Source organism: Arachis stenosperma, chromosome 3 (assembly GCF_014773155.1).
Source record: "Arachis stenosperma cultivar V10309 chromosome 3, arast.V10309.gnm1.PFL2, whole genome shotgun sequence".
NCBI lineage: Eukaryota > Viridiplantae > Streptophyta > Magnoliopsida > Fabales > Fabaceae > Arachis > Arachis stenosperma.
In genome coordinates this window covers 60,340,594-60,356,096 of record NC_080379.1, presented here as the reverse complement: position 1 = coordinate 60,356,096, position 15,503 = coordinate 60,340,594, and positions in this window count along the sequence as shown.

Sequence of the window (15,503 nt, the reverse complement as noted above, 5' to 3'; positions counted from 1 at the left end):
AATGTAGTCTCTGATCTATCAAAAGCCACTTTCAGTTTCATGAGTGAAACGAGATCCTCCATTAGAAATCTGGAGGCACAAGTGGGCCAGCTGAGTAAGAAAGTCATTGAAACTCCTCCCAGTATTCTCCCAAGCAATACAGAAGAGAATCCAAAAGGAGAGTGCAAAGCCATTGACATAGTCAATATGGCCGAATGCACAAGGGAGGAGGAGGACGAAAATCCTAGTGAGAAAGACCTCCTAGGACGTCCCTCAAACAAGAAGGAGTTTCCTATTAAGGATCCAAAGGAATCTGAGGCTCATATAGAGACCATAGAGATTCCATTAAATCTCCTTCTGCCATTCATGAGCTCTGAAGACTATTCTTCCTCAAAAGAGGATGAAGATGTAACTGGAGAGCAAGTTGCTCAATATTTAGGAGCTATCATGAAGCTGAATGCCAAGTTGTTTGGTAATGAGACTTGGGAAAGTGAACCTCCCTTGCTCATTAATGAACTGGATACTTGGATTCAGAAAATTCTACTTCAAAAGAAACAAGATCCTGGCAAGTTCTTAATACCTTGTACCATAGGCACCATGACCTTTGCAAAAGCTCTGTGTGATCTGGGTTCAAGGATAAATCTTATGCCACTCTCTGTAATGGAGAAGCTGGGGATCATTGAGGTACAACCTGCCTTGTTCTCATTACAACTGGCAGACAAGTCATTGAGACAAGCTTATGGAATAGTAGAGGACGTGTTAGTAAAGGTTGAAGGCCTTTACATCCCTGCTGATTTCATAATCTTAGACATTAGGAAGGAAGAGGATGATTGCATCATCCTTGGAAGACCTTTCCTAGCCACAGTAGGAGCTGTGATAGATGTCAACAGAGGTGAATTAGTCCTTCAATTAAATGGGGACTACCTTGTGTTTAAGGCACATGGTCATCCCTCTGTGACAAAAGAGAGTAAGCATGAAGAGCTTCTCTCAGTTCAGAGTCAAGAAGAGCCCACACAGTCAAACTCTAAGTTTGGTGTTGTGAGGCCACAACCAAACTCTAAGTTTGGTGTTAAGACCCCATATCCAAACTCTAAGTTTGGTGTTGGCAACTATACAATATTGACCTGATCACCTTGTGGCTCTATGGGAGCCACTGTCAAGCTATTGACATTAAAGAAGCGCTTGTTGGGAGGCAACCCAATTTTAATTATCTAATTTTATTCTATTCTATTTTATTGTTATTTTGTGTTTTATTAGGTACATGATCATGAGGAGTCACGAAAAAATAATAAAAATTAAAAACAGAATCAAAAACAGCAGAAGAAAAAATTCACACCCTGGAGGACGCACAGGCTGGCGTTCAACGCTAGTAAGATGCATCTGGCTGGCGTTCAACGCCAGAACAGAGCATCATTCTGGCGCTGAACGCCAGAAACAAGCAACATTCTGGCGCTGAACGCCAGGAATGTGCCCAGAGATGAAAAACTGGCGCTGAACGCCAGTAACAAGCATGAAACTGGCGTTCAACGCCAGAAACATGTTACATTTGGGCGTTGAACGCCCAGAACATGCACCAATGGGCGTTTGAACGCCAGAATGGTGCACGAAGGAATTTTACATGCCTATTTGGTGCAGGGATGGAATTCCTTGACACCTCAGGATCTGTGGACCTCACAGGATCCCCACCTACCTCGCCCTCTCTCTCTCCATTCATGGTCATCCCTTCTGTTTTTCATTCACCACCTACATCTATCCACTCTTCCCCATACACCCCACCTACCTTTACAATTCAACTTCTCTTTCCCACCCAATCCCACCCATATATCCGAATCCATCTCCCCTCACTCACCTCCATTTTCTTCTTCTTCTTCTTCTTCTTCTTCTCTTCTTTCTTCTCTTGCTCGAGGGCGAGCAATATTTTAAGTTTGGTGTGGTAAAAGCATATCTTTTTTGCTTTTCCATTACCATTAATGGCACCTAAGGCCAGAGAAACCTCAAAGGGAAGACAAAAGCTTCCACCTCTGAGTCTTGGGAGATGGAAAGACTCATATAAAGCCGTCATAGCTCAGTGGTAGAACATGTGGCTGCAAATCAAGAGATCCCTGAGATACCTCAGGGGATAAGTTGTCCTCCACACAAATATTGGAAGCAACTAAGGGTAGAAATACCAAAATTACTAGGAATCATTCAACAGAAGCAAGGAAGAGACATAGAGGAGCTCAAAAAGCACCATTGGACCTTCAAGAAGGCGCCACCCTCACTCAGGTGGATTCATTCTTTGTTCTTATTTCTTTCTGATTTTCGGTTTTTAATGTTGTGTTTATCTATGTTTTGTGTCTTTACTTCATGATCATTAGTATGTAACCATGCCTTAAAGCTATGAATAAAATCCATTAATCCTTCACCTCTCTTAAATGAAAAATGTTTTAATTCAAAAGAACAAGAAGTACATGAATTTCGAATTTATCCTTGAATTTAATTTAATTATATTGATGTGGTGACAATACTTTTTGTTTTCTGAATGAATGCTTGAACAGTGCATAATTTTGATCTTGTTATTTATGAATCTTAAAGCTGTTGGCTCTTGAAAGAATGATGAACAAAGAGAAATGTTATTGATGATTTGAAAAATCATGAAATTGATTCTTGAAGCAAGAAAAAGCAATGAATAGCAAAAGCTTGAAAAAAAAATAGAAAGAAAAAGAAAAAGCAAGCAGAAAAAGCCAATAGCCCTTAAAACCAAAAGGCAAGGGTAAAAAGGATCCAAGGCTTTGAGCATCAATGGATAGGAGGGCCCAAGGAAATAAAATCCAGGCCTAAGCGGCTAAATCAAGCTGTCCCTAACCATGTGCTTGTGTCATGAAGGTCCAAGTGAAAAGCTTGAGACTGAGTGGTTAAAGTCGTGATCCAAAGCAAAAGAGTGTGCTTAAGAGCTCTGGACACCTCTAACTGGGGACTTTAGCAAAGCTAAGTCACAATCTGAAAAGGTTCACCCAGTTATGTGTCTGTGGCATTTATGTATCCGGTGGTAATACTGGAAAACAAAGTGCTTAGGGCCACAGCCAAGACTCATAAGTAGCTGTGTTCAAGAATCAACATGCTTAACTAGGAAAGTCAATAACACTATCCGAAATTCTAAGTTCCTAGAGAAGGCAATCATTCTAAACTTCAAAGGAAAAAGTGAGATGCCAAAACTGTTCAGAAGCAAAAAGCTACAAGTCCCGCTCATCTAATTATAATCAATATTCATTGATATTCTGGAATTTATAGAATATTCTCTTCTTTTATCCTATTTGATTTTCAGTTGCTTGGGGACAAGCAACAATTTAAGTTTGGTGTTGTGATGAGCGGATAATTTATACGCTTTTTGGCATTGTTTTTAGGTAGTTTTTAGTAAGTTCAAGCTACTTTTAGGGATGTTTTCATTAGTTTTTATGTTAAATTCACATTTCTGGACTTTACTATGAGTTTGTGTGTTTTTCTGTGATTTCAGGTAATTTCTGACTGAAATTGAGGGACTTGAGCAAAACTCTGAAAACAGGCTGACAAAAGGACTGCTGATGCTGTTGGAATCTGACCTACCTGCACTCAAAATGGATTTTCTGGAGCTACAGAACTCCAAATGGCGCGCTCTCAACGGCGTTGGAAAGTAGACATCCAGAGTTTTCCAGCAATATATAATAGTCAATACTTCATTCGGAAATTGACGACGTAACTTGGCGTTGAACGCCAAGTACATGCTGCTGTCTGGAGTTAAATGCCAGAAAAACGTCATGATCCGGAGTTGAACGCCCAAAACACGTCATAACTCGGAGTTCAACTCCAAGAGAAGCCTCATCTCGTGGATTGATCAAGCTCAGCCCAAGCATACACCAAGTGGGCCCCGGAAGTGGATTTATGCATCAATTACTTACTCATGTAAACCCTAGGAGCTAGTTTATTATAAATAGAACATTTAACTATTGTATTAGACATCTTTTGACAGTTTAATCTCTTGACTGTTTAGCCTTTGATTATTCGGTCTCTTGATCACTCAGGGGGCTGGCCATTCGGCCATGCCTGAACCTTTTACTTATGTATTTTCAACGGTGGAGTTTCTGCACACCATAGATTAAGGGTGTGGAGCTCTGCTGTACCTCAAGTTTCAATACAATTACTATTACTTTTCATTCAATTCTCTCTTATTCTTATTCCAAGATATTCATTCGCACCCAAGAACATGATGAATGTGATGATTATGTGACGCTCATCATCATTCTCACCTATGAACGCACGTGATTGACAACCACCTCCGTTCTACATGCAACCGAGCTTGAATGTGTATCTCTTAGATTCCCCAACAGAATCTTCGTGGTATAAGCTAGATAGATGGCGGCATTCATGAGGATCCGGAAAGTCTCACCTTGTCTGTGGTATTCCGAGTAGGATCCTGGGAATCCGGAAAGTCTAACCTTGTCTGTGGTATTCCGAGTAGGATTCCGGTAATGAATGACTGTGACGTGCTTCAGACTCGCAAGTGCTGGGCGTCAGTGACAGACGCAAAAGAATCAAGGGATTCTATTCCAGCAGGAGCGGGAACCAACCAGTGATTAGCCGTGCTGTGACAGAGCGCGTGAGCGTAGTTTTCACTGCGAGGTTGGGATGTAGCCTTCGGCCAGTGTGATGCCTCCAGACGATTAGCCATGCGAGTGACAGCGCAGAGGACCATTTTCCAGAGAGGATACAAAGTAGCCATCGTCGAACGGTGAACCCCTATACACAGCTTGCCATGGAAAGGAGTAAGAAGGATTGAGTTGAAGCAGTAGGAAAGTAGGCGTTCTTGAGCCATACAGTATCTCCATTCGCTTATCTGAAATTCCCACCAATGAATCTGCATAAGTATTCTATCCCTTTTATTATTTCTATTTTATTATTAATTTTCGAAACCATAAGCAAATTTAATCTGCCTAACTGAGATTTACAAGGTGACCATAGCTTGCTTCATACCAACAATCTCTGTGGGATCGACCCTTACTCACGTAAGGTTTATTACTTGGACGACCCAGTACACTTGCTGGTTAGTTGAACGGAGTTGTGAATTCAACCGGTGCCATAATAATGATTTCATACAAATACAAAGAATATGGATCACAATTTCGTCCACCAATCACCAAAAGAGCTTTATTCATGACAAGATTCTTGGCTTGGTGATTATATTTAACATACAACAGTTTCATTTAGTCTTATTTCAAATAAAATGGACATAGTATTGCATTCTAAGTTTAGTGTTGCTATGCAACAAAAATTTGTTTCCAATCTTTACTGAATACTTGCATTAATTCCAAGTGAAAGTGTCACACTAAGTTTGGTGTGCCATTTATCTTTTATGCAATGTATTGTGCTCACCTTCTTATGTTTGCAATCAAAATGTCTTTGTCTCTGATGCCTTGATTGTTATCTTTCATTTTGCTAGCTTAAAACACATGTGCTACTAACATTTCATTGTGTAAGACATTCATGATCCATCTTAGCCCCATAGCCATTGTTCTAATTGTTGCTTGAGGATGAGCAAGCATTCTGAGTTGGTATGGGAAGGAGAAGAATGGGAGGAAAATGACAACAATAGAGAAGATGAATTGCAAGGTTGTAAAGTTCCTTTTCCTCTCATTTATTTCCAGCACTTTAAATTGCATGATTGTCTTTATATTCTCTGTATGCATGTGTGGTATGACTAAGCATAGCTTGAATTCTGATTGAAACATGGTGCTGTGACATTATAACTACCAACTTGAATCCTGTGAGTTCAAAAGCAGTAAATCATCATGATCATAAACAAACAAGGCATTAAAGAAGAACTTAGGATGTGCATACAAGTATTGGAAAGCTAGTATGATTGATTGTTGCTCAATTGCATTGGATTTTATTTAATTGAAGTTTTCATCTAGGACATTTTGTGAAATCTTTTGAAATCATGAAAACCTTGAAGAAGCAAATACAATTAAAGCAAGAAAAGAAAAAGGGAAAGAATGAGAAAGCTGAAGGCTCTGAGTACCAATGGCAATTTATTTGTTAAGTGCTTGTGGTGTTTCTGTATCAAGACAAATGCTTGAAAACAAAACACTTAGAAGTCAAGGCTAGGCTCAAGTGCAAAAGCACTCCCTCAAACCTCAAGGTTCTGAGCATCAATGATTAGAGAGTCAAGAAAAGAAAAAAAAATGAGCTTAATGAAGTCCTCTAATTAAATGCTAGTGGTGCTTATGTATCAAGTGATAATACTTGAAAACAAAGCATTTAGAAGTCGTAGCTTTGTTATCAACTCATGGCGCAAAGCACCCAAAAGGAGAAGCTAATAAAAAAAAAAAAATCAAAAGCTTGTTTCAAGGAAGAAATATAAGGAAAAGATTTCATAAAATGAGCTAGATAGAAGCATCAATTATTTACATTTCTTTTGTGATTGTAGCATGCTTAGAAAACTAGCTTACCATGAACATTGAGTTGCTATTCTTCTTACCTTGGATTGTCAATCTTTATTGCATGATTCTTTTCTTGCTTGGGGACAAGCAAGGTTTAAGTTTGGTGTTGTGATGACAAGTCATCATATACCTATTTTTCTATGCTTTTTCATACAATAAATTGATGATTAGTGCTTAAATATTGCATTCTTTTGTGCTTAAATGATATATTTTCTTGATCTTTTAATTTTATAAATCTTGTAGGAAATAAGAAGAAAAAGAAGCAAAGAAGCACAAAATAAGTTAAAAAGGAGAAAAAAAGAGCTTTGGGGTACACTTTGAAGTTGGGGTACACTTTGGAGCCTTAGGCCACGCTTTTAAAAGCGTGGCCCATGACCAAATTGAAGGAAGAAGCAACCAGCACGCACATTGCCCTGCTCTTGCCAAGGGCAGGGCAATATCATGATGAAACAAAGTGAGGTTGGAAGCAAATTTTCGCTAAATTAAAATCTGGGCGCTCACAGCATGACCATGCCTCCTTCAAAGGGCTATAACTTGAGCTACAGATGTCCAATTAATGTGCTTCCAGTTGCGTTGGAAAGCTGACATTCAGAGCTTTCCAACGATATATAGAAATTCATATTTGGCTTAAAATTGAGGCATGAGTGAAAGGCATCTTTAAGGGCCAAAAATAAGCAAAAATAAACCAAAGTGCTTCCACCAAGGTTCGAAGCTGGAGCCTCACTCCAAAGCAAAGTAGCGCTTATTATTCTGCTCTGCCCTCTTGGAGAGCAGGGCAATGTCGTGCTCTCTTCATGAAAAATCAAGGAAAATTGCTCCCCCGAATGCTTTCACAAGGTTTTGAACTTGGGAACTCTCCTTGGCGCACACAAGCATGAGCGCATGACACGGCTAGCAGCACGCACACACGGGCAGCAAGGCAAAGCGAACCATGGCAACATTGCCCTGCCCTCCACAAGGGCAGGGCAGTATCCTGATGCCTATCCCACACTTGGCACGCAACATGCTTCATCACACAACTTCCCTGCTCTGCCCTCCACAAGAGCAGAGCAGCCTCCTGGGAGCAACATATGGGCCAAAATCAACCAAAATTCAATTTAATTCAATTCCTCACCAAATTGAATCAAGGCCAACCAAACCCATTTCTCCTCAAATCCAAAGCAAGCAAAGCCCACATCATCACTCAAAGGCACATGGATCAATTAAATTAGGATTTTCATTTTTGTCATTTGTTTTAATTTCATTTTCATTTTTCATTTTGTAAAGCCTATATAAAGGCATTAATTAAGGCTCCATTAGGAGGAGGGAGCTCCACTAGGGAGCATTAGGATTTGAGATCTCTCTCTTAGTTTTCATTTCTGTCTTGAATCTTGGATTGAGATTTGAAGGAATTCTGTTTCATTCTTGATCTAAGATTGCTCTTTGTTGATTTTCTGCATAATTCAGTGAATTGAGTTTTGGATCCAAGTTTTTCTCTATGGATTTCATCTTTCTTTCTTCTTCAATCTGCTTTCTACTTTGATCAAGGAAGGAATTGAGATCTAGACTTATTTTCTAGTCTCTTTGATTCCCTGAGATCTTCAATTTTATTTTGCAATTGAGTTGAGTTCTTGGCTGCTCTTCTGTTTTTACAGTTCCATTGGCTTTCAATTTACTTTCAAGCAATTTAATTCTTCTGCAATTGTTCTTCATTTTACATTTCTGTTCATGATCCCAATTTACTTTCCTGCAAGTTAAGCTTTCTGCAAGAGTTTCTGAGTTTTGATCTATTGCTCTCTTTAATTTCCAGCACCCAACCTCCCTTTACTTTTCATGCAATTTACTTTTCTTCCAATTTAAGTTTCAGCTATTTTACTTTCTTGTTATTTAAGTTTTATGCAATTTTACTTTCTGCAACTTTAAATTTCCTGTCATTTATAATTCTGTTGGCTACATTTCATCCAATATCCCTTCAATGTTAGCTTGACTAAACTAATCACCCACTAAAGTTTCTTGATCCATCAATCCCTGTGGGATCGACCTCACTCTTGTGAGTTATTACTACTTGATGCGATCCGGTATACTTGCCGGTGTGTTATGTGTGTTGGAAATTTGTTTTTCCAGAAAAACACCATCAAGTTTTTAGCGCCGTTGCCGGGGATTGATTAGATCAACAATGATTAAGTGGGTGAGAAGTCTAGATCAAGCATTTTTTTGTTTTTGTTCTCTGTTCTAAGTTGAAACCAAGGTGTTTGTGTTTTTGCCTCACTAAGAAATTCTTTCCCTGTGACATGAATTTCAATTTTCATTGATGTTGCATTCTACAAAATATAAATGGAGTTCGACTCATCTTATGGTCAAACAAAATTTTTTGGGATATTACCCACCATCACCACCCTCTATTGGTGGCTGGAAATATCACCAAGAGAATACACATTCTGAGCACTACAATTCATGGAGATTTGCTTCAGAGACACAAGATGAGCAAGAAAATCATATGGGATACCAACCACCACCACAAAGTGATTCATATCATTATCCTCATGGTGGATGGAAGTATCACCAAGGAATGAAAGAGCATCCACCATCACTTCCCAGTTTCTCAATTGAAAGTTCTTCATCACTTGATTATGCCTCAACACAAAGTTTCCTCCAAAATCCATACAAGTCATCCCATCAATCACACAACTCATTCCACACCCCTCAACACAACTTCACCACAACACATCCATGTCACCAAAATTACTCTCAGCCTTCATCTCTTGAACCAGCAGATGAGGATTACCTTCAATGGTCCAAAGAACCCTTAGAAAGCCGATGCCAAGCCATTAAAATACATAGAAAACTCGTGGAAAGATACACACAATCCCAATCCTGGAAAGAAATCATCCTCCAGAAGATGAATGAGCCCTTAAAGCAAATAAGGGGGAACTTAGAACCATCAAACAGAGAGGATGAAGACCAATTTGTGAGTGAGGAAGTGAAAAAACAAGAACAAAAGGTCCCTGTGTCAAGTGAAATTACAATGAAGGATGTGGGACATGAGCTAAGGGTTTTACATTCACAAGAGCCACTTGAGGTGACAATGAAACATAAAGATTTCCTCCCAGAGGCATTAATGGAAAATCATGAAGAAGAAAGGGAGGAAGACACTCAAGAGAAGTCACACTCAACTGAAGCAGAGAAGTACATAGAGGAAAAGCTCATGGAACCACCAAGTCAAAAGGCTCTGGATGAATACAAAACTCCAATAATCATACAGTAACCAAGTCTGGAATCCAAAGAAGTGAAGGCAACTAACAAGAGCACCAATCCTGTCCCTGATCCAGCAAGCAAGATCAATCAAGCCATTTGCAAAAGAAAGCTTGCTAAGGAAAGGCCAAGACAAGGGACAGTAGCTGAATCTTCTCCCCCCTTGAGGTCATTCCTCTTAACAAACTGGAAAAAGAGGAAGAAAGTGAAGAACAACATGCTAATAGTAGGTAACGTTTCTCTTCTTTGCTTTGTTTAAATTCAATAAAGTGGCATATGGTTACATTCTAAGTTTGGTGTTGCCCTGCAACAATTTGTTTTCAATCCATTTGAATGATTGCATCAATTCTACATGAAAGTGTCACACTAAGATCCTAAGTTTGGTTTGCCACTTATTTTCTATGCAATTTATTCAAGCAACACTACTTGTTTGCATAATCATAATGCCTCTGCAATTTTATTGTTCTCTTTTGGTTTAACATTTCAGTTTCCTTTTTGTTTTATTCATTTACTTGTTTTTAATGCTTTCTTTTGTTAACTGTGTTTGTTAATACATCACCAAAAGAGCTTTATTCATGACAAGATTCTTGGCTTGGTGATTATATTTAACATACAACAGTTTTATTTAGTCTTATTTCAAATAAAATGGACCTAGGATTGCATTCTAAGTTTGGTGTTGCTATGCAACAAAAATTTGTTTCCAATCTTTACTGGATACTTGCATTAATTCCAAGTGAAAGTGTCACACTAAGTTTGGTGTGCCATTTATCTTTTATGCAATGTATTGTGCTCACCTTCTTATGTTTGCAATCAAAATGTCTTTGTCTCTGATGCCTTGATTGTTATCTTTCATTTTGCTTGCTTAAAACACATGTGCTACTAACATTTCACTGTGTAAGACATTCACGATCCATCTTAGCCCAGAGCCATTGTTCTAATTGTTGCTTGAGGATGAGCAAGTATTCTGAGTTGGTATGGGAAGGAGAAGAATGGGAGGAAAATGACAACAATAGAGAAGATGAATTGCAAGGTTGTAAAGTTCCTTTTCCTCTCATTTATTTCCAGCACTTTAAATTGCATGATTGTCTTTATATTCTCTGTATGCATGTGTGGTATGACTAAGCATAGCTTGAATTCTGATTGAAACATGGTGCTGTGACATTATAATTACCAACTTGAATCCTGTGAGTTCAAAAGCAGTAAATCATCATGATCATAAACAAACAAGGCATTAAAGAAGAACTTAGCATGTGCATACAAGTATTGGAAAGCTAGTATGATTGATTGTTGCTCAATTGCATTGGATTTTATTTAATTGAAGTTTTCATCTAGGACATTTTGTGAAATCTTTTGAAATCATGAAAACCTTGAAGAAGCAAATACAATTAAAGCAAGAAAAGAAAAAGGGAAAGAATGAGAAAGCTGAAGGCTCTGAGTACCAATGGCAATTTATTTGTTAAGTGCTTGTGGTGTTTATGTATCAAGCCAAATGATTGAAAACAAAACACCTAGAAGTCAAGGCTAGGCTCAAGTGCAAAAGCACTCCCTCAAACCTCAAGGTTCTGAGCATCAATGATTAGAGAGTCAAGAAAAGAAAAAAAAATGAGCTTAATGAAGCCCTCTAATTAAATGCTTGTGGTGCTTATGTAACAAGTGGTAATACTTGAAAACAAAGCATTTAGAAGACGTAGCTTTGTTATCAACTCATGGGCAAAGCACCCAAAAGGAGAAGCTAATAAAAAAAAATAAAATCAAAAGCTTGTTTCAAGGAAGAAATATAAGGAAAAGATTTCATAAAATGAGCTAGATAGAAGCATCAATCATTTACATTTTTTTTTGTGATTGTAGCATGCTTAGAAAACTAGCTTACCATGAACATTGAGTTGCTATTCTTCTTACCTTGGATTGTCAATCTTTATTGCATGATTCTTTTCTTGCTTGGGGACAAGCAAGGTTTAAGTTTGGTGTTGTGATGACAAGTCATCATATACCTATTTTTCTATGCTTTTTCATACAATAAATTGATGATTAGTGCTTAGATATTGCATTCTTTTGTGCTTAAATGATATATTTTTTTGATCTTTTAATTTTATAAATATTGTAGGAAATAAGAAGAAAAAGAAGCAAAGAAGCACAAAATAAGCTAAAAAGGAGAAAAAAAGAGCTTTGGGGTACACTTTGAAGTTGGGGTACACTTTGGAGCCTTAGGCCACGCTTTTAAAAGCGTGGCCCATGACCAAATTGAAGGAAGAAGCAACCAGCACGCACATTGCCCTGCTCTTGCCAAGGGCAGGGCAATATCATGATGAAACAAAGTGAGGTTGGAAGCAAATTTTCGCCAAGTTAAAATCTGGGCGCTCACAGCATGACCATGCCTCCTTCAAAGGGCTATAACTTGAGCTACAGACGTCCAATTGATGTGCTTCCAGTTGCGTTGGAAAGATGACATTCAGAGCTTTCCAACGATATATAGAAATCCATATTTGGCGTAAAATTGAGGCATGAGTGAAAGGCATCTTTAAGGGCCAAAAATAAGCAAAAATAAACCAAAGTGCTTCCACCAAGGTTCGAAGCTGGAGCCTCACTCCAAAGCAAAGTAGCGCTCATTATTCTGCTCTGCCCTCTTGGAAAGCAGGGCAATGTCATGCTCTCTTCATGAAAAATCAAGGAAAATTGCTCCCCCAAATGCTTTCACAAGGGTTTGAACTTGGGAACTCTCCTTGGCGCACACAAGCATGAGCGCATGACACGGCCAGCAGCACGCACACACGGGCAGCAAGGCAAAGCGAACCATGGCAACATTGCCCTGCCCTCCACAAGGGCAGTGCAGTATCCTGATGCCTATCCCACACTTGGCACGCAACATGCTTCATCACACAACTTCCCTGCTCTGCCCTCCACAAGAGCAGGGCAGCCTCCTGGGAGCAACATATGGGCCAAAATCAACCAAAATTCAATTTAATTCAATTCCTCACCAAATTGAATCAAGGCCAACCAAACCCATTTCTCCTCAAATCCAAAGCAAGCAAAGCCCACATCATCACTCAAAGGCACATGGATCAATTAAATTAGGATTTTCATTTTCATAATTTGTTTTAATTTCATTTTCATTTTTCATTTTGTAAAGCCTATATAAAGGCATCAATTAAGGCTCCATTAGGAGGAGGGAGCTCCACTAGGGAGCATTAGGATTTGAGATCTCTCTCTTAGTTTTCATTTCTGTCTTGAATCTTGGATTGAGATTTGAAGGAATTCTGTTTCATTCTTGATCTAAGATTGCTCTTTGTTGATTTTCTGCATAATTCAGTGAATTGAGTTTTGGATCCAAGTTTTTCTCTACGGTTTTCATCTTTCTTTCTTCTTCAATCTGCTTTCTACTTTGATCAAGGAAGGAATTGAGATCTAGACTTGTTTTCTAGTCTCTTTGATTCCCTGAGATCTTCAATTTTATTTTGCAATTGAGTTGAGTTCTTGGCTGCTCTTCTGTTTTTACTGTTCCATTGGCTTTCAATTTACTTTCAAGCAATTTAATTCTTCTGCAATTGTTCTTCATTTTACATTTCTGTTCATGATCCCAATTTACTTTCCTGCAAGTTAAGCTTTCTGCAAGAGTTTCTGAGTTTTGATCTATTGCTCTCTTTAATTTCCAGCACCCAACCCCCCTTTACTTTTCATGCAATTTACTTTTCTTGCAATTTAAGTTTCAGCTATTTTACTTTCTTGTTATTTAAGTTTTATGCAATTCTACTTTCTGCAACTTTAAATTTCCTGTCATTTATAATTCTGTTGGCTACATTTCATCCAATATCCCTTCAATGTTAGCCTGACTAAACTAATCACCCACTAAAGTTGGTTGATCCATCAATCCCTGTGGGATCGACCTCACTCTTGTGAGTTATTACTACTTGATGTGACCCGGTATACTTGCCAGTGAGTTATGTGTGTTGGAAATTTGTTTTTCCACAAAAACACCATCAATATCCAGAGGAAGCGTCCACTAGAGTGTCTATGCTTGGGAGTGGATAGGGATCCTTTGGGCAGGCTTTATTGAGGTCAGTGTAATCAATGCACATCCGCCATTTCCCATTTGACTTTTTCACCAAGACAACATTGGCTAGCCATAGTGAGTACTTGACTTCTCTTATAAATCCTGCCTCTAGTAGAGCTTGTACCTATTCTTCCACAGCTTGGGATCTTTCTGGTCCGAGCTTCCTACGCCTCTGCTATTGGTGCGCGAAATCGTGATCACTACAACTTCGCACAACTAACCAGCAAGTGCACTGGGTCGTCCAAGTAATAAACCTTACGCGAGTAAGGGTCGATCCCACGGAGATTGTTGGTATGAAGCAAGCTATGGTCACCTTGTAAATCTTAGTCAGGCAGACTCAAATGGGTATAGATGATGAATAAAACATAAAGACAAAGATAGAGATACTTATGTATATCATTGGTGAGAACTTCAGATAAGCGAATGGAGATGCTTTGTCCCTTCCGTCTCTCTGCTTTCCTACTGTCTTCATCCAATCCTTCTTACTCCTTTCCATGGCAAGCTTATGCAAGGGTTTCACCGTTGTCAGTGGCTACCTCCCATCCTCTCATTGGAAATGTTCAACGCACCCTGTCACGGCACGGCTATCCATTTGTCGGTTCTCAATCAGGCCGGAATAGAATCCAGTGATTCTTTTGCGTCTGTCACTAACGCCCCGCCCTCAGGAGTTTGAAGCACATCACAGTCATTCAATCATTGAATCCTACTCAGAATACCACAGACAAGGTTAGACCTTCCGAATTCTCTTGAATGCCGCCATCAGTTCTTGCCTATACCACGAAGACTCTGATCTCACGGAATGGCTGGCTCGTTTGTCAGGCGAGCGCTCGGTTGTCAGGCGATCAACCATGCATCGTGTATCAGGAATCCAAGAGATATTCACCCAATCTAAGGTAGAACGGAGGTGGTTGTCAGTCACACGTTCATAGGTGAGAATTATGATGAGTGTCACGGATCATCACATTCATCAAGTTGAAGAACAAGTAATATCTTGGAACAAGAACAAGCGGAATTGAATAGAAGAACAATAGTAATTGTATTAATACTCGAGGTACAGCAGAGCTCCACACCTTAATCTATGGTGTGTAGAAACTCCACTGTTGAAAATACATAAGAACAAGAGTGATCATTGGTTTCGGCCCCAGAGAGGGAACCAGAAGAACCAAGATCTGATCTAAGAACTAGATGTCCAAAGATGATAAATACAATAGTAAAAGGTCCTATATATAGAGAACTAGTAGCCTAAGGTGTACAGAGATAAGTAAATGACATAAAAATCCACTTCCGGGCCCACTTGGTGTGTGCTTGGGCTGAGCATTGAAGCATTTTCGTGTAGAGACTCGTCTTGGAGTTAAACGCCAGCTTTTGTGCCAGTTTGGGCGTTTAACTCCCATTTTGGTGCCAGTTCCGGCGTTTAACGCTGGGAAATCTGAAGGTGACTTTGAACGCCGGTTTGGGCCATCAAATCTTGGGCAAAGTATGGACTATCATATATTGCTGGAAAGCCCAGGATGTCTACTTTCCAACGCCGTTGAGAGCGCGCCAATTGGGCTTCTGTAGCTCCAGAAAATCCACTTCGAGTGCAGGGAGGTCAGAATCCAACAGCATCTGCAGTCCTTTTCAGTCTCTGAATCAGATTTTTGCTCAGGTCCCTCAATTTCAGCCAGAAAATACCTGAAATCACAGAAAAACACACAAACTCGTAGTAAAGTCCAGAAAAGTGAATTTTAATTAAAAACTAATAAAAATATACTAAAAACTAACTAAATCATACTAAAAACATACTAAAAACA